This window comes from Oryctolagus cuniculus, chromosome 10 (assembly GCF_051225735.1).
Source record: "Oryctolagus cuniculus isolate XC-2025 breed Fujian yellow rabbit chromosome 10, ASM5122573v1, whole genome shotgun sequence".
NCBI classification, from domain to species: Eukaryota; Metazoa; Chordata; class Mammalia; order Lagomorpha; family Leporidae; genus Oryctolagus; species Oryctolagus cuniculus.
This window is the reverse complement of record NC_142876.1, coordinates 121,493,307-121,520,129: the sequence shown is the minus strand read 5'-3', so window position 1 is coordinate 121,520,129 and position 26,823 is coordinate 121,493,307. Positions and strand designations below refer to the sequence as shown.

Below are 26,823 nucleotides of genomic sequence, written 5' to 3'. Positions count from 1 at the left end.
CCACGTCCTGTGATCTTCTGTGTTAACACGAAAAAAGTAGATTCTAAATAAATAAGTGAATATTTTATAAGTTTTCTATTTTTTTTTTTTGCTTGCTTGTTTTTTGGAATTTTTTTTACTGAGTACAGGGAAATCCCAAGTGGTCATAGTTTTCAGATTCTCACTTATTTTTCTGAAGTATCCTCCAGATTTCATGTGCTTGGATGAGGGTTTTATTTACAGAAGGAGCAATAGAGAGGGAGGGAAAGAAAGGGTAACTTTGTGGTTCTGGGATCATCAAATCTGGTTTCCTACCTTGTGATGTGCAGTCACCGGTTGCTGATGGAACACTGTTGTCTCAGCACTTCCTCCCTTGACACAAACGGACATGGAACTGGAACAGGACGTGACTAGCTCCAGGTCACCCATTCATCATAGCCCTGGTACCAGAGTCCAGTTTTCAATCCATCGGAACATCTAATACATGCATTAGTCCATACACGCAGCCTTCAACACAAGGTCTGACTGTGCACACATGTGCACAAAGACTGGTCGGGGGAAACAGAATAAATTTCCACTTTAGGAAACAAATATTCAGAAGGAATGCGTGTTGTTGATGGCTAAGTTGGCACATGACCTGAGGTGTGTAGCAGTCACATTGTGCTCTATCTTACACACAGGAGTAGCACAACACTCACAGGACAAGGACATTGAAAACTGGACTCTGGTACCAGGGCTATGATGAATGGGTGACCTGGAGCTAGTCACGTCCTGTTCCAGTTCCATGTCCGTTTGTGTCAAGGGAGGAATGGATCCATGTGCCAGGGTCACTGGTCTGCCTTTTAGTTTATGGGAGTTGGGACAAGCCTGGATTTGAAGGGGCTTTTCCCAACGTTGAAGGGCTGGGTGCCGATTTCTCCTTCTGCACATCTTTGAGAAGTGGACAGAGAAGGACTGAAGAAAGTGAATCTGAGCAAGTCTTTTCTAGCACAACCACCACTTCCTTGCAGAGCCAGCCCTTCTGCACGTGCTGGGTTAGCTCCCTAGATGTCTGTTCTGACCAGACCCACCTTCAGTGGCCCTCCCCCAGCTCCCATGGCAGCAAGAGCCTCAGTTTGAAGTGGTGCATTGAACGAGGCCATCAACTCCCCAGGGAGGCCCCGAGGCCCAGCCCAGCTTCCCACAGGGTGAGGGTCAGGCACGGCCCGCCAAGAAGCTTCCCAGCTCCAGCTCTTGTTTTCTCACCATTGCACGTGGCATGAATGCATTCTGCCTTGATGGCACAACATCCATGCTTGGATTAAATGACACTAAGCAGCAGAAGTTCTAAGTTTTGTCTGTGCCGTGAGTAGGTGCTTGTGCCTGGGGTAGGAGCCAGAGTCCCAAGCTAACAGGATGCCCGGGATCTGGTCCCACGACACCTGTGTTGTCTATGCAACATTTGAAACCCATGTGGGTTGTCTCGTAATGGGCATCCTTGATGCACTTTCTGAAGATGCCTCACACGCCTACATCTTAAACATTTTGCAGCACAGGAAACATTGTTTTGCTGTATTGTCCACAGAGGTTATGAAGTTCCCTCTCATTAGCTCTTTTGACCCTCACCGTGCCTCCTTCCCAGTTAAAGAGAGCCAGGATCCAAACCTCAGCTGAATCTGATTCTGAATCCAGATCTAAGCTCCAGAACTCCTGCCACACCCTGTTTGTCCTCCCATGACGTCACATACGTAAGGGTTTTGAAATGCAGCAAAGTGACTCACAGGTGTGAGGCAGTGACTGTTGCAAACACAGAAGCATGGATCAGTCTTTAAGTGAGAAAGGATCTGACATGGGGAAATCCAAGGATACCGAGACAGTATCATCTCTGGGTTGGTGGGGGAGGAAGCGTGGTGCAGAGATCCGTGTGCAGGGTCAGGTAGAAGGTGAAACAGGAGAGCTGGGTGGGAACCACACTTGTCACCAGCCTTGCTCTCATTTGGCCTGGAACTATGATCACAGCCCCCATTCTGCTGCTCGCCCCAACCCCGCCTTCCACAGCCTTCTCTCCACAGTCACTGGTGTGTTGGTCTTTTAATTAAGGCTCAGCCTCCACTAAACACCACATCCCACCAATGTCTCCTTTGTCCCTGGATTCCTCCTTAACACATTCATTGTTCCTTCTTTTTTCCTCCCCAGACCCCTACTGTGGGGAGCAACCCGGACTAGACTAAGTTACTGGAATTAAGACTTATTCTATGCATCTGCTCTCCCACAATATGGCGCTGGGAGAGGAGAAAACAGCTTCTACGCAGCTGCCTCTTGCCAACTTGAGTGATGACCTCCAGGAGCTGATCCTGCTCCTGATTGGAGGAGAGCAGTGTACTCGGCGTGTGGGCAGCCGAGTTGGGATTGGTGGAAGAGGACTATAAAGGAGGAGAGAGACGGCATGCACCAGGAACATCTAAGGGGAACACCTGAGGGAACACCTGTGCAGCCCCCGAGAGAGCCGGCTGGAGGTGTGCCGCTCCCCCGCGGAAGTGGGGAATGTGGCTAGGGGGAACCGCCCTTCCACGGAGGTAGAAGGGACGGTAGTCAACCCGGGAAGAACCAGCAGCAAACCCGGGGAGGGCCGAGCAGACAAAAGAACAGCGCAGGGTCCTGTGTCGTTCCTCCACGAAGACGGGGAGCGACACACTACTACTTCCATTTCTGGACTCTTGGGGCCAGAGCATCCTTAGTGTAGGATCAGCAGCGTCTCTGGCCAGCGCTCTGCACACAGTCCTGCTCGCCTCCCAGTCACGACAGACAGAATCACCTCCAGACACTGGCAGATCTTCTCTTGGGGCAGACTCACCTCCTTTGAAAGTGACTCGTGTTTCCCATGAAAACTGCACAATCGAGTCCCAAAGGGGAGAGCTCACCTGAGCAGGATGTTCCCGTGTCCCCTTGGGAGAACATTCTCTCTGTGACTCAGTGTGTTTCTCACATTAAATGATAATTAATTAGAAAGGTGGAGTTTTGATGCCAGCCTTGTGACGTAGCAGATTAAACCCTCACCACCTGCAATGCTGGTATCCCATTTGGGCATCAGTTTGAGTCCTGGCTGCTCCACTTCTGATCCAGCTCCCTGCTAATGTGCCTGGGAAAGCAATGGAAGATGGTGAAGTGCTTGGGCCCCTGCACTCATGTGGCAGGCCTGGGTGAAGCTCTTGGCTTTGGCCTGGCCCAGCCCCAGCTGTGATGTACATTTAGGGGGTGAACCCAGTGAATTGAAAACATCTCTGTGAGTGTCTCTGTGTCTCTCTGTGACTCTGACTTTCAAATAAATGAATAAAAAAAGGCATAAGAAAGGCATAGTTACAGATAGAGGGAGAAAGAGAAAGAAAATCATCCATCTGCTGGTTCACTTCCCCAAGCAGCTGCACAGATACAATGACCGGGACTGGGCCAGGCCAAAGCCTGGAGCCTGGAGCTCCCTTTAGGCCTCCCACACTGGGGCAGGGAGTTTGCTCTCAACTTGCCGACTGGGCTCCTGGGTGGCGGGGCTGCACGCTGCTGTTCCTCCCTCTGCAGCTCTGTTCTTTGCACATGGTGTGCACTCACTGGGTTGAACAAATACATCAATGAATCTGCCAATGCTTTGTGAAGTTAAAGGGACTGACAGATACAAAGTGCCGTAAGTACGGTGATGAGATTTGTGAACTGTTGGGGTTAGGTGAAGCCAGCCCTTTCTCTGGAAAGAACTGACAAGAGCACTCAATGCAGTGCTTACTGAGAGTCTGGATTTCAAGAGCTCCAACAAAGGGCTGCTGTCAATTACACGATCACCATGGTCCACCGAGGAAGCTGATGGGTCAGGGAGCACACCAGTGAGAGTCTGGATGACATCAGGAGAGGAAACCAGCAGTGTTTAAACGACTTCTTTTGAACCATCTACAGACTGCATCTGCTCCCTTCATGGCTGATGCAGAGGTCCCTAAGCTGCTGGCAGGTACACTAACCACAGACCCTGCTCTCCAGACCAGATCTGCACGGAGAGCAGGAAGCAGCAAGGGGAGAACCACCTGTGGATTGTGGAAGGTGAGAGGAGTGGTTGTTGCTTGTCAACGGTTTTACTGCAATCTCTGTAGCCAGCCATGACTTTTCTGAGCACTTTGATACCTGGTAACCATCTGCAGAACTCACCCAGTTCTCCAGAAGTAGGAACCTGCTTGTTCTCATGCTTGGGATGAACACAAAGAAACTGAGACCAGCCATCTTTCATTAAGGGGAAAGGAAACTTTCGAGTGAAACGCAAGTTTTTAGCAGGAGAGTGAGGGTGAGAAGATCAGAGTGGGGGTGAGAAGATGCAGGGGAGAGCGAGGGTGAGAAGATCAGAGTGGGGGTGAGAAGATGCAGGGGCACTTCTAAGGACATCAGAATGGTGGTGGGAAGATGCAGGGGGCACTTCTAAGGACATCAGAGTGGGGGTGAGAAGATGCAAGGGCACTTCTAAGGACATCAGAATGGTGGTGGGAAGATGCAGGGGCACTTCTAAGGACATCAGAGTGGGGGTGAGAAGATGCAGGGGGCACTTCTAAGGACATCAGAGTGGGGGTGGGAAGATGCAGGGGCACTTCTAAGGACATCAGTTCATGTCCATCTGGTCCTGAGCTCCTCCACTGTCGTGCAGGGCCAGCACCCCCTCTCTGAAGCCTGGAATCCCCTCACCCCACTTCTGCAAGTTCAGCTCTTTTCTCATCTTCTCTCAAATATTGTCTCCTCCAAAAGTCCACCTATTTAACCTATCTTAGGAGTTATTTATTTATTTAGAAGGCAGAGCAATAGAGGGAGAGGGAAAAGTGGCAAGAAGGTGAGGGAGAGATGAGAGGAAGAGAAGGAGAAAGGGGGAGGAGGAGGAGGAAGAGGAGGGGAGAGAGAGAGAAGCAGAGAGATCATTTGGTTCACTCCCCAAGTGACTGTGACACCCAGGGCTTGTCCAGGCTGATGCTCTTTCTGGGTTTGCCACACAGGAGGCAAAGGCTCACACACTTGGGCCACCATCTGCGGCTTTCCCAGGTGCAACATCGGGAAGCTGGGTCAGCGGTGGAGCAGCTAGGACTTGAACCTGTGCTTGATACGGGTGCAGGGTCAGAAGCAGCACTCTGAACCTGCTGCACCACAGATGGCCATGTATGAGCATATCCTTCGCACTCACAGCTGGGCCTCTTTTAAAAAATATTAATATGAAGAGAACAGATTTCATGTGTTTCATGGGTACAGTTCTCAGAAGACAGCCATAATGCCCTCCCTCCCTCTCTGTCTCTGTCCTCAATCACTTTCCTGCCCTCCTTTTTTATTTTCTTAAGATTTTTGCAAAAACATATTTTCCGTCTACTCTGTAATCACAGGCTTAGTGCACGCTAACCATAATATTCCACAAGTCAAAAGTGGGACCAAAACCAAAAGTAGGCTAAAAACAACAATCAAATCACAAGATGTCCATTTCTTATATTGACTACCACATATCAGAGAAAATGATATTCTTCTTTTTGGGACTGGCTTATTTCACTAAGCATAATGGTTTCCAGTTGCATCCATTTTGTTGCAAAAGACAAGATTTCATTCCTTTATTATGGCTGAGTAGTATTCAACACTGTATAAATACCACATTTTTAAACAATTTATTTGAAAGTCAGAGTTACGCAGAGAGAGGAGAGGCATAAAGAGAGAGAAGTCTTCCATCCGTTGGTTCACTCCCCTATTGGCCGCAATGGCCAGAGCTGTACTGATCCGAAGCCAGGAGCCAGCAGTTTCTTCCAGGTCTCCCACGCGGGACTTGGACCATCTTCTCCTGCTTTCCCAGGCCATAGCAGGGAGCTGGATTGTAAGTGAAGCAGCCGGGTCTCGAACCAGCGCCCATATGGGGTGCCGGCGCTGCAGGCCAGGGCATTAACCCACTGTGCCACAGTGCCGGCCGCATGTATACCACATTTTTTTTATCCAGTCATCAGCTGATGGACATCTGGGTTGATTCAGAATCTTAGCTTTGAGTATAGAAGGAACATTCCTCAATACAATTGAGGTAATCTATGACAACTCACAGCCAGCGTCGTATTGAACAGAGCAAAGGCGGAAGCATTTCCACTAAGATCTGGAATCAGACAAGGATGCCCACTTTCTCCGTTGCTATTCAGTAGAGTTCTGGAGGTTTTAGCCAGAGCCACGAAGCAAGAAAAAGATATCAAAGGGAAACAAATTGGAAAGGAGGAAGTCAGATTATCCTTGTTTATAGATGGCATGATCCTATTTATAGAGGGACCAGAAGACTCCACTAAAAGACTTCTAAAACTCATTGAAGAGTTTGGTAAAGTTGCAGGATATAAAATCAATACACAAAAATCAGTACCCTTTGTTATACAAACAGTGTCATTGCGGAGGAAGAACTTGTAAGATCAGTACCATTCATGATAGAAACAAAAAAATTTAATACCATGGAATAAAACATAACCAAGGATCTGAGAGATCTCTACAAGGAAAATTGCAAAATATTAAATAAATAGAAGAAGACACAAAAAAATGGAAAAATCTTACATGTTTATGGACTAGAAAAATTAATCAAAATGACCATACTACCTAAAATAGTTAATAGATTTGATGCAATCCTAATCAAAATACCAAGGACATTCTTTTAAGATGTAGAAAAAACAATGCTAGAATTCATATGGAGACACAAGGAACGGTGAATAACTAAAGTAATGTTGTACAACGGAAACAAAACCAGAAGCAGTACAATACCAGATTTCAAGACATACTGCAGGGCAGTTATAATCAGAAGAGTCTGGTACAGGCACAAAAATAGACATGTAGACCAGTGGAATGGAATAGAAACCCCAGAAATCCACCCACACAGCTACAACCAACTAATCTTTGACAGAGGAGCTAACGCCAATCCCTGGAGAAAGGACAGCTCTTCAACAAACGGCGGTGGGAAAACTGGATCTATGCATGCAGATGTCGGGAAGAAGATCCCTACCTTACACTTGATACAAAAATCCACTCACAGTGCATCAAGGATCTGAATCTAGACCTCTTACATCTGAGAACTCTGAAAAGTCCATGGAAAATGCGTATCATGAAACAGCTGTGCATTGTGCATGCGCTTCCAAGTTTTTTTGCACCAAAATGAAATGTCTGTGAACTTTTTGAAATACCCGCAGCTATCGTCCTGTTTGTTCACCTGCCTAACTAATCAGGCTCTGGTCATGACTTCTGAGAGTCTTTACTTGGTTTGCTTTCAGCTTTCTGTGGCTGGAGGGTTCCCCTCTCCAGAAGAGAAGCATCCTCTCTCATCCCCGCATGGCTGATAGCTGGCTAGCCCACTGCTTCCGTCTAACAGTTGCTTGGTTCGTATTGTGCGTTAGAGATCCTGGCTCCTGTAACTGAGTTCTTGTTGTGGGCCAGGAACCAGTAATCTTGCAACACAGCTCTTGTCTCAGAGAGACACATCCTGGAGGCCATGAGGTCCTCAGTCCTTGTAGTATGAGGTGGCGTCAGTTCCTGGTTCCCGCGCTGCACGTCGGTTTTTGTGGATCCCACAGAAGTAATGTCGGAGCAGCCGCAGGGATGACAACAGCTGATAGGAAGGGTTCATTCCGTAGGGGGCAGGGGTGCCTCAGGACTGACAGGAGTGGACGATCCAGCCCGTCTCGTTGGTGCAGTCCGGGGCTGGCAGTTACTGCCTTTGTGGCCTTGGGTAGGTTGCTGGACCACTCTGAACCTCACTTTCCTCATGTGAAAATGAAGCTGACAGTATCTGTCCTTGTTGTAGGAATTTTATCAATGAATCATTCTAAGTGCTTGAAACATTGCTAAGTGATGCACACACAGCAGAGGTACAAGCAGCAGAGAGCACTTAAGCCGCTCGTGAGACTCCCACTCAAAATCAGAGTCCATAGAAAGCAGGGATTCAGGAGATAACACAGAACAGCCATCATCTCCATGCAAAAAAAAAAAAAAAAAGGTTAAGGTTGTATATACCACCTCTACTTTACCCTTCGACCCATTTAGATCATACGTTGAGGACACACTTCACTTTCCTTAAAGAAATGGATAGCTTTTTAAGGGCATCCCACAATAAGGTGTGAGTGAAGTCACCTCCGGCAGGTCGAGGCTACAGGGGGTGATGCACGATTCTGAACAGGTGGGGCTTGCGTTCCCGTGGACAGACGTGCGATGTTTCATCAGCCGCTTCCTGGATGGGGTGGGAGGTGGGCACAGGTGTATCCCAGGGGCTGCTTTAGCAGCACAGAGGTTGACAGAAAGGATCACCCTCGAGCCACTTGGCATCACAGCTGCACGGAGAAGGAAACAAGGCAGCAACACAGGGTCTGAGCGCCAGGCAACTGGAAAGCCCCAAGGAGATCCGCTCCGGGATCGGGCCACGCAAACCCCGATCACCTCAAACAAGCACGCAGTTCTGCGGGAACTCCCTCCCTTGCAGATCGCACAGGTTTTTTTCTATCCTTTCTTTTTGCCATGCATCACTTGTCATGGGAAAGCGTTTGATAGCCCCAACTAAGACTTAAGCACCCTGGTCAAAAGCTAATCCTGGCGATAATTCAGGCTATAAAATATGACAACATTGCACTTGGAAGGTGCGTCTCCACATTAGCAGAAAATAAGTTTTCTTTCCTTAATTTTGTACATAAAGTATCTGTCTTTGCTAAAGCGCGCCTCCCAACCTTTCCCAGATTGTTAAAGGCCCCATCGTGTGTAACTGGGGCTGTTTAGTCTCGTTTATTTGCTCTGCACACAGTAACCACTAGCACGTTCCACTTTCTCATTACCAGGCCTTTCAGAATTATTGCCGAACAGCATATCCGTGTGACTGCTCAGTTGCAATTCCTTTATAGTACTGCTTGATCTCAGCCTGGCTGCCGTGGATCGTGGACTTAATGTGCCTCTTTTCAGGGGTCTGGTAACCTCCAGATGAGATTGTTCTCTTCAGTCCTTGTAGATTTCAGCGGCTGCCCATGCGGCCTCCTGCATGGCAGTGTCTCTTGCTAAGTAAAAGCCCTCGGCTTGTCATTTCTGTAGTCATTTACTTGGAAATTATCGTCATTCATAGCTCTTTCTCATCAAGTGTTTCTCAAAGCAAAGTCTAGAATTTTAAGTTCCGGGCATGGGAAGGTATCAGAGGCTTAGCATCACCTGGCCTTTAAAAAAAAGTATGCACTTATTTTATCTTTTTAAAGTTTTATTTATTTGTTTATTTATTCGAAAGTCAGAGTTATACAGAGAGAGAAGGAGAGACAAAGAGATAGGTGAGAGAGAGGTCTTCCATCCGCTGGGTCACTCCTCAGTTGACCTCAATAGCCAGAGCTGCCCCCATCTGAAGCCAGGAATCAGGAGCTTCTTCTTGTCTCCCACACGATTTCAGGGTCCCAAGGACTTGGACTATCTTACACTACTTTCCCAGGCCATGGCAGAGTGCTGAATCGTAAGTGGAGCAGCCGGGATACGAACCAGCACCCATATGGGATACTGGCACTGCAGGCGGTGGCTTTACCCACTATGCCACAGCACCGGCCCTATTTGCATTTATTTTAAAGTCAGAGTTACAGATGCAGAGAGAGAGAGAGAGAGAGCCAGCTGTACCTTCTATCCATTTGTTCACTCCCTAGATGGCTGCACCAGCTGGGGCTGCAGGAGCCGGGAGCCTCATCCAGTTCTCTCAAATAGGTAGCAGGGGCCCAAGAACTCAGGCTGCTTTGCACTGCCTTTCCCAGGCCACTAACAGGGAGCTGGAACAAAAATGGAGCAGCCAGGAAACAAACTGGTGCCCATATGGGATGCCACTGTTGCGTGTGGCATCTTTACGCACTAAGCCACAACATCAGCCCCAGTAGCATCTGGTTTTAAAAAGGTATATAAAACCTTGAAGCATCATGGAGAAAGGACTTCATTTTTATCAGAACGAAGGGATGGAGTACGTTGATTGAAAAACCCTAAAGGAATAGATAAACTTATTTGCCGATTATCTGCTAGGCATGAGATTTTAGGGACCCTCCAATTTTTGCCTATTTTATTTGTATTGTTTTCATTTTTTCATGCACCCTGGTTTTATTGATAGTAGAAATAAATGGAGAGTTGTTCTTCTATTCATAGAAAAAGAAATGTATCTGTTTTCCCAAAAGGAAGCCGGTAACTTTGAGATATGTTATCTCAATTTTATAGTTGTAAGCGTTTAGCACAGATTATGTGTAAGATACAAGAGTGACAGAATACAAAGAAATAAAAGACAGGATCCACAGCCTTTTGTGCGCAATGCAGTTTACAGGTGGGCTAATAAATGATTGAGAATGATAAAGCCCTCTGTGTTTATTCAGAAACTGCTTGAGTCTTGTTACTCACCACATCGAAGTCTTCTCAGCACAGAGTTGTCTTCTGATCCGTACAAACCCTGCCTGGTTTGCAGCTCGCTTTCCCTTGGAAGATGTGAGTGGCCAATGGACAGACATTCCCCTGGGCTACAGGCAGCATGGGGAGGAGCCTGGTGCAGGGTAGAGGAGAGCGAGTGCCAGGGCAGTGATGTTTTAGTCCTAGCATCATTGGGAGAACTCCCTGACGTGACGCTGGCAGAGTGGTGTGTGGAGTGAGCAAACCATCAGTTACAGCTGTGCAAAGGCCCCGGGGCAGAACATGCGGCAGCACATGAAGGTGGCCAGGAAGCAGAGTAGCTGTGGGAAAGGCTCCCATCAGGAGCGTGATATGGGAGGAACTGAGTGAGGGGAAGACAGATCAGAGTGAGATTGAAGGAGGGAGCTCCGTGTGTTACACAGCCGGCTGGGGTGACTGCTGTACACAATAACCTAGTGTATATTCTATGGTCAGACACAAGAAAGGGGCCCCATGCCTCCAGTTCCAAAGTAACATCACAGAAGGGGAATGACCCGGTTGCCCCTCTTCCAGGCCAGCCCTCTGCTGTGGCCAGGGAGTGCAGTGGAGGATGGCCCAGGTGCTTGGGCCCTGCACCCCATGGGAGACCAGGAGAAGCTCCTGGCTCCTGCCATCGGATCAGCGCGGTGCGCCGGCCGCAGCGCGCCGGCCGCGGCGGCCATTGGAGGGTGAACCAATGGCAAAGGAAGACCTTTCTCTCTGTCTCTCTCTCTCACTGTCCACTCTGCCTGTCAAAAAAAAAAAAAAAAAAAAAAAAAAAAAAAGAAGGGGAATGAGTGTTGACCCTGACCAATCAGCACACATTGTAGACATGCACCAAAATGTCACACTGGAGCCCAGAATACGTACAATCATTCATTTAAAAAAAAAAAGCCCAAATCATATCAGGCCATCAAGACCAAGGCAATGGTTTTGAATTTCATAGCAATTATTAGAGGAAACTTAGAAAGTTGGAATGAAATGGAGTGAAATAATCTTATTTACACGTTGAAAGTCTCGTTCCTGCTAAGCTATGGAGAGAGGTGTTGAAGAACCAGAAGTCAAGACATGACCCAATATTGAGAGACGATCATTTAGGCCAGTGGCTGGAAGACTATTGGCTGCCTGTTCTCATGCCCCCCTGAGAGCTGAGAATGGCTTGATACAGTTATATGCCTACGTAATCGTCTCGGCATTGCCTCTTAGCCGACAAAGCTTCAGCCATTTATTTTCTAACCCTTTCTGGAAAAAAAAAATGCTGGCTCCTGGCTTAGGCAGTGGAGTTAAGCCTTAGGCTGCTGCGTTTCCAGCAATGATTATTTCTCCAAGCAAGTTTTTGCTCTGCAGAGGAGAGGGAGAGAAATGATGATTGGCAGGTGGGATGAAGGGCAGAGCCCGGGGAAGACAGAAGTGCTTGGATGCAGGATGTAGTTCAAAGGCCGAGTGCTAAGATTTGCTTTTACATTGTATGCAGCAAGTGAATGAGAGGGGCCAAGAGGATTCTGGGAGTTTTGGCCCAAGCCCCTAGGGGGATGACTGTGCCCATCGGTGAGCTGGGGGTGATGGCAGGGAAGGAGCTGGAGGGCCCAGCGTGGGCAGGGGTGGAGAGTGTTGCTCTGAGCATGTTCCTGTGGTCACTGCTGCTGGACGTGCAGAGAGCGATGTGCAGTGAAGGCTGGGAGGGTGACATAGACAGCGCTTCCTGTGGAAGCCCCCGGGACGCCTGGGAGGGTGGGGACTGCTGCGTGGCAGGCTTTCTCCAACAAGAATGATAGTGATAGCTGACAGTCCTGCCCCAGTCTGTTGTAAGCCCGGTGCGAAAGACCTGCCGGTTAGGGGCGTGCACCTGCCTGGATTTCAGCACCACTGCCAGGAGCATCAGTGATGAAGGGGCCTCCTGCCCCGCTGTGCAGCCCATCACACGGCTGCTGCCAAAGCCACACCTGCCCCGGCTGTCTCCCCTTGGAGGGTGAGCACAGCAGGCCTTCGAAGGCAAGAAAGGCTCCTCCAGGCTGATTGTGGTTCCAGGTTCCCGATCATCTGGCTGAAACTGCTTTAGATTACCCAGCATTCCAGAAGCTTCTGCCCACCTCCATGCTTCCCTCCTTCTCTCAAGTCAGACTTGCTTCCTGGCCTAATAACTCCACTCTCCCAGGCTTTCCTGGGCCCATTCCCGTCCTGTCTCTCACAGGCAGTTCCTCAGTTACCTCCTTGTGGGCTTAGTGCCGTCTGCACGTCTGCATCAAGAGCCCACACTCAACACAGTGGTGCAACTCCTGATCTCATCACTTCCCACTGACAGCCATGCAAACCACTCTGCCCTGTGCCCTTCACCATTCCCATACTGCAGACCAGAAGACTAAGGTTAGAAGGGCTTATAGAATAGCTTCTATATAGCAAGCCAATTTTTTTTGGAATCCTATTCTTAGCAGGTGAAAGCACTGGGTGAGGACTTAAACCTGGGACTTGCTAACTCTGTGGGACCTGTGTCCACCAGCTGTTGTTCTCAGCATGGGACAGCGTTCTCTGGGTGTTCACAGTCCCCAGAGACATTATTTGTCCTGACAAGGAGCTGAAGGCCAGGGATGCTGCACAGTGCACAGGATACCATGATTGGAGGGATTGTTCAGTATTGAATACCCCCAGTGCACAAGTTGAATTTCATGGCTCTATAAGGAGAGGGAGAGCCCCAGCATTTAAATGAGTAACAGGAGAATTGGGATAGTCACATATAAAATAAGATGAAATGAACAAGCTCATTCTCTGTTTCTTGATAAGGAAGTAGTCAAAATAATTTCAATACATATTAAAAGCCTACTGTGTGAAAAATCTCAAAATCTGCAAGGCAAAAAAAATACTAGCAGGTGGAGAAAATAGTAGTTTTGGGTCATTATAAACATATTGACTTCTGGGGGGAAAATGCCATTTCTTCATTGTTTCCAGAATTAATAGGGATGCATGGGGATACTTCCAAGTTCATGAAAAAGTAGATTAAAAGATGTTTATTTTTATACAAGAGTTTTTGGAATCCATGTAGATGAATGTATTTTCATGCTCAATTAGGCCCAAAACATGTATGCCAAGCATTTTAGGGAGTGGATATGATTTTTGACATCATTTAATTAGAGAAAACTGCGGCTTAGATCTAGAGGAAGTGGAATTAGAATAGAACCAAGAGCCAGAAGCCTTGGCACTGTGCTTGGAATGTGACTGCAGAATCCCCGTTGGGGTAGAAACTGGTGACTTGGTTACTTTCAACTTCTTCCAGTCTTAGAAAGTTGGTGGTCACAATTCACAGGTGATAACTACCGTCTCCTGTTTCTTCTTTACAATGTTATTGATTTATCTGAGAGGCAGCCAGACAGACACACAGAGCTGTGGGCTATTGGGATACCTCTCAAAGGCCCACAGTGGCCAGGACTGGGCCAGGATGAATTGGAGAGTTAAAATTCAATCCAGGCTGCCGCCGCGGCTCACTAGGCTAATCCTCCGCCTTGCGGCGCCGGCACATCGGGTTCTAGTCCTGGCCGGGGTGCCGGATTCTGTCCCGGTTGCCCCTCTTCCAGGCCAGCTCTCTGCTGTGGCCCGGGAAGGCAGTGGAGGATGGCCCAAGTGCTTGGGCCCTGCACCCCATGGGAGACCAGGAGAAGCACCTGGCTCCTGCCTTTGGATCAGCGCGGTGCACCAGCCGCAGTGCGCAGGCCACGTCGGTCATTGGAGGGTGAACCAACGGCAAAGGAAGACCTTTCTCTCTCTCTCTCTCTCTCTCCCTCTCCACTCTGCCTGTAAAAAAAAAAAAAAAAAAAAAAAAAAAAAAAAAAACCACCCTCAATCCAGATCTGCCGTGTGTGTGACAGTAACTCCAACTACTTGAGCCATCACCTGCTACCTCCCAGGGTGCAGATATCAGGGAGCTGAGGGCAGGACCAAGAGCCAGAACCAGGGCTTGAATCCAGACACTCAGATGTAGAAGGTGGACGTCCCAGTCACTAGGCCGGATGCTCACCCTGATTCCTCCTCATATCACTATCTTCTTCCGCCTTTTTGGCCCACAACCCACACATCTTTTGTGTGTGAATTTTATTAAAATCAGTGAACAATCGGAAAGAAACAAAACAACCCCAGCACTTCCTTTGTTTTGGCATGTATGTATGTTGGGTTGTATACATTTCATAGGAATAACATGCCGTGGTCTGAGGTGTGAGTGTGCTGGGACAGCTGGTTGAACCATTTTTTGGGAGACCCACCTTCCATATTGAGTGCTGATCTGAGTTCTGTCTACTCCACTTCCGATCCAGTTCCTTGCTGACGTGACTTGGAAACAGTAATTGATGACTCAAGTGTTTGGGTCCCTGATACCCTTTAGGGGACTGGGGTGAAGTTCCTGGCTCCTGTTTTTGACCTGGCCCAGCTGTGGCTGTGTGACCATTAGGGGAGTGTGGATTCTCTCTCTCTCTTTCTGTTTGTCTCTCTCTCTTCCTCTATCACTCTGCCTTTCAAATAAGCAATAACGATCTTTAAAAACTATGCTATGGTTTGTGACCACGTACTCAAGTGTAGAGACACTAGCATTATACTGATTCAGCTTGCCTTGTCTGTGACCCAAAGAGGTTTTTTTGTATACATGGAGAATGGAGGTAGGCAGTTTTCCTCATTTCTATTTGTGGGTGTTGGTAGGATAACAATAAATTCATATTTAATCTCGTGTAACTATATGCATTTTATCAATTGATTCGACGAGTTTCACGGAAGAAAATGTTTCGCCAACACACCACTTTCTGCTGAAAATAGTCTCCCTGGAAAGTCTTCCAGAGCAGTGAACGGTGGCTTTGTCAGTTCCTACTGTGGCATCTATGCAGCACGTCCATGGAAGAGGGAACTTTACAGTCCTTAATAGAGACATCGACCAGGACTTCCCCAGAGAATCCAAAGTCCTTTGACAAAAATCAATGTTGGGCTGAAAGGGAAACCGTCTGCACCTTACCCCTGACACTTTTCTTCCCATTCATTCCTTTGTATATACTTTATCCAGTATTGTACAAGTAAGTCTCCACGCACACTCCTTAGAAAACTCACTGTTTAGGAAAATGGAGTTTGGACACCTGCTGGAATATTTTCAGATTGCCTTTTATTTTCATTCTGGAGAAGAAGGGGAAGAAGTGAAGACCAATACAGATGGCAGACGGTGTTCTGAAGAGGGTTCACAGTGGGTAAGAGTTCTTGGGCACTGTGTGCTGTGTCCTTCACTGGATCCTTTCCACGGATCCTAGTAGCACACACACCTGAGTGGTTGGTGCTGAGTAACATTCTACAGATAGTAACAGCTGGAGAGGGAGGTCAAGTTCATTACATAGCTGGTAGGGGACAGAGCTCCCTCCTAAACCTGGAGGAACTGGCTCCAGATCTGAAAATCTTAACCAAGAGAATTGCAAAACGGTTGTGCTTTGTCCACTGCACCTCTCATTACACATTGTGCAGCGACGTTGATAAATAACCAAAGTGACACGTACTACCTGTGTGGCTTGAAGGACTCAGTAGGAGGCACACCAGGCTGCATGTTAGAAACTAGGAGAAAGAAGATTTAGGTCTACCAGTTTGAGCTTAAGGATCTCCGGTTGTAAAATTGAATGGGCTAGATAATGGTGTCTCTAAAATTCTTTCTCACTAGCTCAGACATCTACCAAAGGAAAATGTCTTAGTGTTCTTTCTCCATGCTTGTTGCAGGTGCATTAAGTGCATGGAACCCTGCCACGGTGTGACAACACAGGCTGAAGGAAGGACTATGAAGATTTTATCTGGTAGGTGGCATGTGTCTGCTTAAAGATGTGGTAATGAAAGTCGTGTCTGCTTACTTTGGGTCTAACATGGTTGACCCAATGCCAAGAGGTAAATTAAATATGACTTAGTAGGGGTCAGTGTTATACTTAGAACTAATTCTAGTATAAATTATTTTCATTTCTCCTTCCTGAATTGTGCAAGGAGATGTGTGTCTCAGAACAGCAATAGGGACAGTTGCAGTGAGAGATCAGATTTACAGCATGAGCAGAGCTTTCCATGTGGTAGGCATCCCATCTATGTCTCAGGGCAGCCACGTGTTGGTGGGGGGGAAGCATGGGAACTGGCAATAGTGAACTATTTAAATATGTGCACCAAGGCCGGCGCCGCGGCTCACTAGGCTAATCCTCCGCCTAGCGGCGCCGGCAACACCGGGTTCTAGTCCCGGTCGGGGCGCCGGATTCTGTCCCAGTTGCCCCTCTTCCAGGCCAGCTCTCTGCTGTGGCCAGGGAGTGCAGTGGAGGATGGCCCAGGTGCTTGGGCCCTGCACCCCATGGGAGACCAGGAAAAGCACCTGGCTCCTGGCTCCTGCCATCGGATTAGCGCGGTGCGCCGGCCGCAGCGCGCCGGCCGCGGCGGCCATTGGAGGGTGAACCAACGGCAAAAGGAAGACCTTTCTCTCTCTGTCTCTCTCTCTCTCACTGTCCACTCTGCCTGTCAAAAAAAAAAAAAAAAAAAAAAAAAGGAAGACCTTTCTCTCTCTCTCTCTCTCTCTCTCACTGTCCACTCTGCCTGTCAAAAAAAAAAAAAAAAATATGTGCACCTGCTGTCCCTTGATAGGTAACATTTGAGTAAAGAAAATTCTCTCAAGTGAAAAATCATTAGACTCTGAGTAACATGTCAGCCAGCTCTTAACACTGGAAATTGGTTTGATTGGCAAAGCTACTTCAGCTGGTAGAAGAAATACTCAATAAAATCTGGAGGCCATAGAAAAGGTAGTGGGCGGCAAGGTTTGGTGAGGAGGGATGGGATGACTGGATAGAGCGTGGATGAGGAGGTTCTGAGGTTTATGCTGTTGGAATACTGTGTGTGATGCTATGAGGGAGGGTTTGTACTGTTCTACATCTGTCCAAACCCATGGGCTGCACATCACCAGGCTGGAAGCCTAATGTGAACCAGACACCTTGGATGGTAATGATGTGTCCAAGCAGATGTGTCAGGTTAGCAATTGAACCACCCTGGTTGGAGATGTTGATAACAGGGGAAGTTGTGCATTTGTGGATTTGTACATCTCTCAGAATTTTCCTGCAAGCTTAAAGCTGGTCTAAAAACAGTCTAAATAAGAAGTGCTACCTCTTGCTTAGCCTTTTTTGACATTATTCTAACAGCCTGTTGTATAAAGGCACGGTCTGGGATCTCATTTTGTCACAACCTGAGCCCAGGATCCAGGGTGAGAATTTTGTTTTAAATATGACATGATATTGTCTCCGCATAACAGTAAAATAAAATATGTGTCTCTCTGCAAAGAATGGTGTGTTTGAAGTTGGGTAGGTGAACATGGGGTTCTGTGAGTAGGTTTTGATGACTGCTTGCAATTTCTTGTGAGATTTCAGTAAGATCATATTGAGCTTGCAAATAATTATCCTAAAAGTCAAAATCTTATCAGTGAGAAGGGAACTCTAATGTGGATTATCTTACTGGTATAATGATGAACGAGCATGTTCAAATTCACATCAAAGTGTCTGGTGGGAAAGGAATTCTGTAGGAAAATTCTTCCCAGTTGATTTTATCAGAAGCTGTTCTTTGAAGGGTGAGCACTCATCAAAGAATAGAGGCTGCTATATAAAGCTACATCGACCTATAAATATGACTAATTAAAAAGAAAGTGGAGCTGTAACTTGCTATGTTTTCGTCTTCAGTACCAGTGGCATCAAAAAAATCATTCAGAATGCTCATAAAAATTGCTTTCCATGTTTCTTAGGACTAAAAACAGTTTTTCAGAAACTGGATTAATCCTCTTTTCCTGACACTTTTGCCAGAAGTTTGAGATAAAAAGAAAAACACTCTTATTATGTTCCCTGCCTGAAAGAGCAGTGGAGGTAAGATCTGAGTCCAAAATTGTGCATTGCTGCCTCCAGTCATTCTTGAAACCTTTCTTGTGGCTGTGATGCGCAAGAAATAGCTGGGGAATTTTTATCTCCACCCCCTCAAGTTACCCAGATCATCTGCTCCTGCTTTTTACAAATAGAAAAGAGGAAAACTGTCCCTGATGCTTTGTGTAGGGTGGGCGCCTGTGAGATCTGCTATTTCCATGGGTGGATCAGAAGCCAGTGTCACGATGGCTTCCCACACAGCAATATGGGAACCCACATTCACAGCAGGATTCCCAGTTGGCAGGATAGCCGATTGCACCTGCTAATAAACACACAGCTATTGGGGGTAAGATTCCTCAGGACAACTTAGAGAATTCAGTTAGTGTTTTGTGTGGAAATCAGAAGTTCCTAAATTGGGGTGATGATTTCACAGCCTTTGAAAAGTGCAGCGTGGTGCAAGAATTAATTGTTCCTACTCTTTTATTGCCATCATTGATGACTACATGATTGTAGCTGCATGCTAGTCTTTTTGGGGGGGGGGGGTAGGCAGAGTGGACAGTGAGAGAGAGAGAAAGAGAGAAAGGTCTTCCTTTGCCGTTGGTTCATCCTCCAATGGCTGCCATGGCTGGCGCGCTGCGGCAGGCGCACCGCGCTGATCCGATGGCAGGAGCCAGGTGCTTCTCCTGGTCTCCCATGGGGTGCAGGGCCCAAGCACTTGGGCCATCCTCCACTGCACTCCCTGGCCACAGCAGAGAGCTGGCCTGGAAGAGGGGCAGAATCCGGCGCCCCGACCGGGACTAGAACCTGGTGAGCCGGCACCACAAGGCGGAGGATTAGCCTAGTGAGCTGCGGCACTGGCCCTGCAAGTCTTTTCAACAGAATCTTGCTTGTCAGAAAGCATGGATTCAGTGAATAGAAGTGAACCTCCATATAAACAATAAATTGAATCAGATTTCTGAGAATTTGTCTTGAAAAACGTTAGGGTAGGAAATGATGCCTTGACACTGGCTGGGAAGAAGATGCTCTGTGATTCTGAGGGAATCTTTGATGACGGTGAGTATGCCTCTGGCAGCAGGCTTTCTGGAATTATGGCGTCGAGATGGAAGTACCCCCACCTATGCTGGCTGACAAGCAGGGACTGTCCTACTGGGGCTCCCGAGACAGAAGCAGAGCCACTGCTTTCAGGACCCCCAGGGAGCAGTGTTCGTCCATGCCCATGTTTCACCAGGGGCCATGGACTGCAAGGTCCTGGACAAAACCTGCTGTTTGTGAAGAGCACCTTGAGAGAGTCCTCGTCAGACCAGAGCCCTTAGTCCTCTACAAGGTGTGCACAAGGTCACGGACGCCTGGTGCTTGCACTCGGAACTTTGCTGTGCACATTTCTTGTCTCCCTGTTTCTACTACGTTAGAGAGCAGCACAGATCCACCAGCATGCTGGCCTCTGCTTGCCCCTGTGGCGTGTTTCAGCAATGTGGCAGGTTACTCTGACCCAGCGAGTTTACGTGGTGTCACCATGGGAACCACTCAGTTCAGCTCTGGGTCACGATTCACCTCTTCCTCATCCTGCTTACTGCTTCTTTAGGACATGGAGCTACTAATCATGTCTGGTGGAGGGATTTTGAAACTTTTTCTTGACTGAATAGTGCTTTGTTCAAAGGAATAGTAACAATGTAACAAAAGATGCTTGGTAGTTAACACAGAGAAGCTGTCTTCAGCATTTGGGAGCGTTTTCCTGGGATGATCTTCGTCTTCTGTTGGCTCCACTTGGTCTTCGGAGGTCACCAGGAATTTCACTGACTGTCCAGGGCTCTGCCATACCCAGTGTTGAAAGCTGTGTCTGGAAGATACAGTGTCTTTCCTGGTCTTTAATGGTTTTACTAGAGGTCTGTGACCAGTGTGATTTGGAAATGTCCCTTACCTCCCTGTAAAAATATGCTGATTATAACTCATAATCTAAAACCAGTGCTTCAGTTTTGGTCTGCATCTGTCCAACTGCATTGTTTCAGAGTCTTTGGGTCGTAAGTAGGAGGAAACTCAACTCCATCTACCAGAAAGTGTTCCAATGGCTGAAATAAATGAATGGCTTAGGGGTGGCTCTGGGTTCAAGCACAGCTGGCCTCCAAAAAGCTGAGAAAATGCAAGATTTTGTCTCTTTCTGTTACTCGTTTCCTGTTACACACTTTAGATTATCAGATACTAGCTTTATTTTCTTCACATGGTAGCCACCAATGAATCTTTAGCAAGTTCCTAAGTAATTCCAACAGAATTTTCAGAATTGTGCTTCATTATATCTTTTTTTTTGGTTGATTAATAGACTTTATGGGGGGTTGCTTTCATTATTACATAAAAATTGAGCAGAAAATACAGAATTGCCCAATATTTTTCTCCCCCATACACGGTTCCCCTATTAACATCTTGCATGAATGGAGTACATTTATTATAATTGATGAATCAGTACTAATATATTATTGTTAATTAAGGTCCATACTTTATACTAGTGTTCACTTTCTGTTGTGAGGTAACATGAATTTTCAGAAATGCGTAATGCCACATATCTGTCGTTATATTTCAGCTTCCCACAGAATAGCCTCATTCATGAAAAAATCCCCAGATCCGCCAGTTCGCCCTTCCCTCCCTCCTGTTGAACACACAGCACCAGCGATGCTTTTACCGTCACCAGAGTTTGATTTTTGCAGAATGTCGCATGTGGGAATCTTACAGAGGGTAGCTTTTTAGGATGGTCTTCTTTCACTCAGCAGTTTGCATCTAGAGTTCCTTTCTCCTGCCTTAGTAGGTCATTTCTTTTTGTCTCTAATACTCAGTTGTAAGGATATCCCCCAGTTTGTTTTTCCATCATTCATTTGTTGGAGGCTATCTTGAATGTTTCCACCATTCAGTAATTATGAATAAAGTTACTCTAAATGTTAGTGGGCAGGTTTGTGTGAACTTTCATGTGTATGTTATTTGGATAAACACTGAGCAGTGTCATTGCTCAGTTGCATGGTAAGGCTATGGCTAGCCTCACGTGCCCTGCATCCCTGTCTTAAAAAATGTCATGGAATTCCCATTCCTACCATATGAATGATTTTTTTTTTTTTTTTGTCCCACATCCTGGACAGACTTTGCTGTTGACACTGTGAGATTTCAGCTGCTCTAATCCAAGACTCTAGTGAAATTTATCCATTTTATTTGGTGTCTACCTTGAGCCACTCTCTGTGGTCAAGGGATTCTACTGTGCTGATTAGCCAGGCCGGCATTCCAAGTCTTTCTCTCATATAGCGATGACAAGATAGCAATGTAGATTCACAAATGAAAGTGATGTGCAGTAATTCACAAAGGGAATTACATGTGGTGTGAATAAAAATAAGTTATTCACAGAAAGTTAAATATGAACTCCTGAAAGGCAGTGCTGGATAATATTAATTATACCTAAGTCGTTCTCAGGGGAAAAACACGTGGCATACAAGGAAGCCTCAGAATGTTCATCGAAAAGTAGAATTAAAATGTAGTGCAATGTATTTTTAATTTTTTGTTTACTTGAAAGTCACAGTTAGAAAAAGAGAGGGAGAGACAGAGAGAGATGTTTTCCATATGCTGATTCACTCCCCAGATGGCTGCAATGGCCAGAGCTGGGCCAGGCCAAAGCCTGGAGCTTCATCCCAGTCTCCCACATGGGAGGCAGAGGCCCAAATACTTGGGCCATATTCTTCTGTTTCTCCCAGGCCATCAGCAGGGAGCTGGGTGGGAAGTGGAGCAGCCAGGACACAACCCGGCGGCCATATGGGATGCCAGCATTACGTGGGGTGGCTTTACCTACTACACCACAACACTCGTCTCAGTGACGAAATTTTAAAGTTAATGCTTATGATGGATTTTTGGATAGTTAATGGAAAATTGGTGTAATGAAAAAAATTATGTGTGATTTTTTTAAATGTGCCAAAATAAACTTCCCTTTTAATTTCAATTTCCATGTACTTTGAGAAGTGTCCTTGTATTTCCAGTTGAAAGAAAGAGGTGTTGCACACGTACAGTGGAGTAAGGGCTAAGAGGCAGAGGTAATGCTGAGCTCAGTATCTGAGCTTTCAAGAACCATGGAAATAAAATACATTTACTTTCAATATTAATTCTGCATTGTCCATACTGATTCATGAGTATGCGTAGCTCCTTTCTATGTGAAGTGTAACACACAGTGGAAATGAAATAAACAATTCAACTTGAATTTACAATTTAAATTAAGCTATTATTCAACATAATTACTAGTCTGAATGTTTCTGAAGTTTCTCTAATAAGAACTGTGGAGGTTGTTTATTCTACAAGACGGTTCATTGCATAGTTAGGAATCATCATCAGTGACTCTGTGAGTTGATGATCATAGTGTGTGTTTTAGATGGGAGCATATTTTCAGTAGTGAAAGTACAATGCCCATTAATCTAATCAAACAGCTTTTTATTTGCATGGATTCTATAAATGTTCTTTGAAAATGAATACTTGGCCAAGTGCCGTTCTAAATGCAACCGATGAGTTTAAAGCTTACAGCAGGGAAGGGTGGGTATAGGTTAAAGATCCATCCACATTGGCACAAGTTGGAGATGTGGCGTGGGGAAGGAAGACAGCCGTTAGTGTACACATTTCACAGATTGATAACGATATTTGTCCAGTGATTGATTTCATCTTGGGATTGATCATTAGCAAAAGTATAAGCCATATGGCAGCTGACAATTACAAATGTGGTTCTCTTAGTCATTTTTATCCATTGAGGGCAACAATTTAAAGAATCCAACATGTTTTAAGATGCTTAAGGCATCATTCTGAAGACTTTACTCAGTAATAGTGTTGGAATTATTCTATGTGGAATCTTTATAGAATCATGGGTGAAGGATTTTGAAAAGAACTTAAAATGATTCCCAACTTTATTCCATGTAAGATGTTTGATCATGTAATTCATGATTCTGATAACATCAGTGTGGAGTTTTTTTGTGATATTAGAGGAAATAGAATGATTCATAGACATAGATTTTTACATGTGATATGAAAAACTAAATTTGACTCAGTGAGATGGCCAAGAAGTGATGATGTCTGTGAAACTACGGAGTATTTAAACAAATTTTGTCAATGCAACCAGACCTCAAAAAGTTTGTTGGAAAAATGGAAGTTTTGTTTTAGCCAAAATGTTTGAAATCTATGTTTTCATAATACACGCTTTCCATGAACTTCTGAAGTCTCTCGTTTGTGTCTTTATTGATATACTAAGTTTTGGAATCCAAACTACCCATCCCACTACACTTCTTGCATTAGCTTTGGTTTAATCATATGACTTTTGTATTTGAAAGGAGACAAACTGTTTTTGCCTTTATAACAGTAAATATAAGACAAAGGCCATACACCCTTACTGTGAATTGGAGATCTTAGTTTTAAGTTTATTCCTGTTAATTCAAACAACTTAGGATACCCCTTAACTATAATTTTTCAGATGTATTTATTTATTTGAAAGGCAGAGGAAAGGAGAGAGAGAGAGAGAGAGAGAGAGAGAGAGAGAGATTGATTGAGAGATTGAGAGATTGAGATTCCATCTGGTGGCTCATTCCCACAAATTGACACAATGACTGGAGTTGAGCTGGTCCTAAGCTAGGAGTCAGGAGTTTCCTCCAGGTCTCCCACGTGAGCGCAGGGGCTCAAGGACTTGGGCCATCTTGCACTGCCTTCCCATAGCAGAGAGCTGGATCAGAAGTGGAGCACCCTGAACTTGAACTGGTGCCCAAATGGGATGCCAGCACTGCAGACGGTGGCCTTACCCTCTATGTCACAGTGCTGGGCCTCCCTTTAACTATAATTTAAATGATTGTTTAACTATCAAGTTGTAGTGATGTCTCAACTTAAGGTGCATTGTCATTTTCATTATTGTAACTGTTGCCATTGCCATGCTTGCCACATTTTGTTTTCATAGCAGTTTTTAAAAAGCTGAGTGACGGTGTCCAATGGTATCAAATCCGGTGTGGTGCTGCATTTTATTCAAAAATTGTTCTTGGTTCTGAATTTGCAGAAAGAGAATCTAGAATGAAATGTTTGGTTTTGAAGACAGAATCTAATGGATAATATTAAACTTCCAGCAGAGTTGATCTGGATTACTGTGCTTTCCTGTAGGTAGAGCACACGATTGGAGAGTAGAAATATACGGCTTCGTTATTACATGATTTTCCAAACCCCACTTGATCATTGTGGTGTCTGTTTTCTCAGCTGCGGAACACAGAGAGAAAAATAGGACTTGACTTCAACACAGCTCCGTAACTTGCGTGCCAGCCGTGCCAAGCATGATTGAACTGTCTCCATAGCAAGTCGCTTTTCTTCTCCCTGGCATGTCCCATCCAGTTCCACTTCCCACACAGGGGACGTCTCTCTTCTCTCCACATTGGGCTGTATGGCTCCCTGGCTTTTGATTCTCCTTCCTCAATAAGATCAAAGTTTCTTCTGGAAGGTCTATTTTAGAAGATTCCATCTGTGCAAAAAGACAAACAATTATGGAAAGCACAGCAGATACTATTGGGATATTTTCTACCAAAAAATCTCCAATCATAGTGTTTCTGGAAGAGCCTTCATGTAACTTGCTACTGGTATTTGCCCAAATTCATTTATTCAGTTTGGCCCAGCGAGGAGGGAGGTTGTTATTGGAAGTGCAAATACTGAACTCAATATTTCGTTTATTCAGAAGGGGGCACACTTGTGCTTTTAATAGCAGACGTATCCTGATTTACTGGTGGATGAGATTTACATAGACTTTTAGTAGAAGACAAACCTGTTCCTCATTGTCAGGTTTGCTTAAAATACGTACACATGAATATCTGCACCAGTCTCTTCTCCAATAGGAAGAATGAGAGAATCCAACGTGGAGAGTGACTTCTTTTTTTTTCGTCTGAAGTCCAAAATCCTATTGAGTCAACAACTTTGTAATTTGGATTTATAAGTATTCAAAGTAATTAACTTTGCTCTGCACAAAGGATTCTGTGACTGTGGGAATAATGTTTTCAACATCCTCTGAAAAATTTTAGTTTAATCTCTGACTTTTGGCATCCTTAGAGCTTTAAAAGCATTTTCCCCATGAGTCTGTTAATAAGGAGCGATTATGTGTATTCCAAGATGATAGGGACCCACTTGGAGGTAGGAGAGTGGCATCATGGTGCCATCCACCCAGTAGGCTGCCTTGACTTCAGCCATACTCATGTTTCTCAGGCACAAGACAGGCCTCAGAATGATGTTTGCATAAGGTTAGATGTTTATTCTAAAGCCACTGAAAATCATCACCACCCTAGACAACACGCATAACTTTGACCTCAGTGTTGTTTTGCTGAACCTAATTCAAGACTTTGGGAAAGAGTAATAAAATCTCAGCAGTTTAAATCATACACTGCCATATGCATCGAATAGAAAGGTACACAAAGATCGAAAGAAATAACAGTTTACATTGAGGCTTTATTAAAAACTCATCTTAGTAATCTTTGTGAGGTATCTTTGATGCACAGAGGGCTTTTGCAATTGATGAAGACAGTTTAAAATAATGCAGGAGAAAATGTGCAAGGTGAACAGGGGCCTTTTGAGAAATTACAATGAGAAGGATGTGTGGAAAACTGTCATGGTATGTGCAGTGTCAGCAGAAGAGAATTCTTCTGTTAAAATGCATATCAAACAACGAGATGGAGCTTGAACCTATCTAAATGAGTCAGGTCAACGTGAGCCCTGCCCGTGCAGCCGCTTGATCCTTGTCATTGTGAAGGATTGGTATTGATCTCCCTCCTCCCTCCTTCTCCATCTTCTGCCCCCACAAATTTTTCTAAGACAGTGTTGATGCAGGTGTAACTATTTCTAGATGATAACCTGACAATCTTTATCACTAATTTAGCACGTAGATTGAGGTTATATCCTAACAAACCCATCCTAAGTTGGTGAAATACATGCCAGGGCCAGTGCAGGTTAAAGCCATGGCCTGCAGTGCCAGCTTCCCACGTGGGCACTGTTGCAAGTCTCAGCTACCCTCCTTCTGCACCAGCTAATGTGCCTGGGAAAGCAGCCGAGGGTGGCCCAAGGGCTTGGGCCCCTGCACCCACATGGAAGACCTGGAAGAAGCTCCTGGCTCCTGGCTTTGGCCTGGTCTAGCCCAATCATTGGGGCCATTTGGGAAGTAAAGCAGTGAATGGAAGATTTTGCTGTTTGTCTGTTTCTCTCTCTATAACTCTTCCTTTCAAATAAATAAATAAATAAATAAATAAAAACGTTTGAAAAAAATGTCAAAAATGCACTGAGCTTTCAGCATCTCTCATAAGAGAGTGCTGTCACAAAAATACAACATGCAAAGATGTCTGGTTTTTGCTAACCACATAGATAATGTTTAAAGAGAAGTAAATAAGTTGTGGTAAAATCCTCTAAATGAATCCCTTGTAACCATTAATATCATAAAGAGAATCCATCTGTACTGATTTTTCTAATGTCCAAATGTGAGGGTGAATTGAAAAACACAGATTGACACAGAGGTTGTGAATGGATTACAGTCATATGAGGGAGAAACATACAATTATATGGGTGTAAAATA

General features: G+C 45.6%; 1 long non-coding RNA gene across 6 annotated transcripts in view; it reads left to right on the top strand.

Moving 5' to 3' along the window:
* Positions 1-26,823, top strand: part of LOC127487206 (uncharacterized) — a 330,743-nt gene that overhangs the window by 238,083 nt on the left and 65,837 nt on the right. For 4 of the 6 annotated variants that reach the window (XR_016214442.1, XR_016214440.1, XR_016214436.1 and 1 more), the window contains one exon: positions 16,102-16,175. This is a non-coding gene — a long non-coding RNA (uncharacterized LOC127487206). Of the gene's footprint in view, positions 1-16,101; positions 16,176-20,817; positions 21,160-24,479; positions 26,406-26,823 lie in introns of those variants that run through there. The other 2 variants (XR_016214439.1, XR_016214437.1) reach the window with 2 other exon arrangements.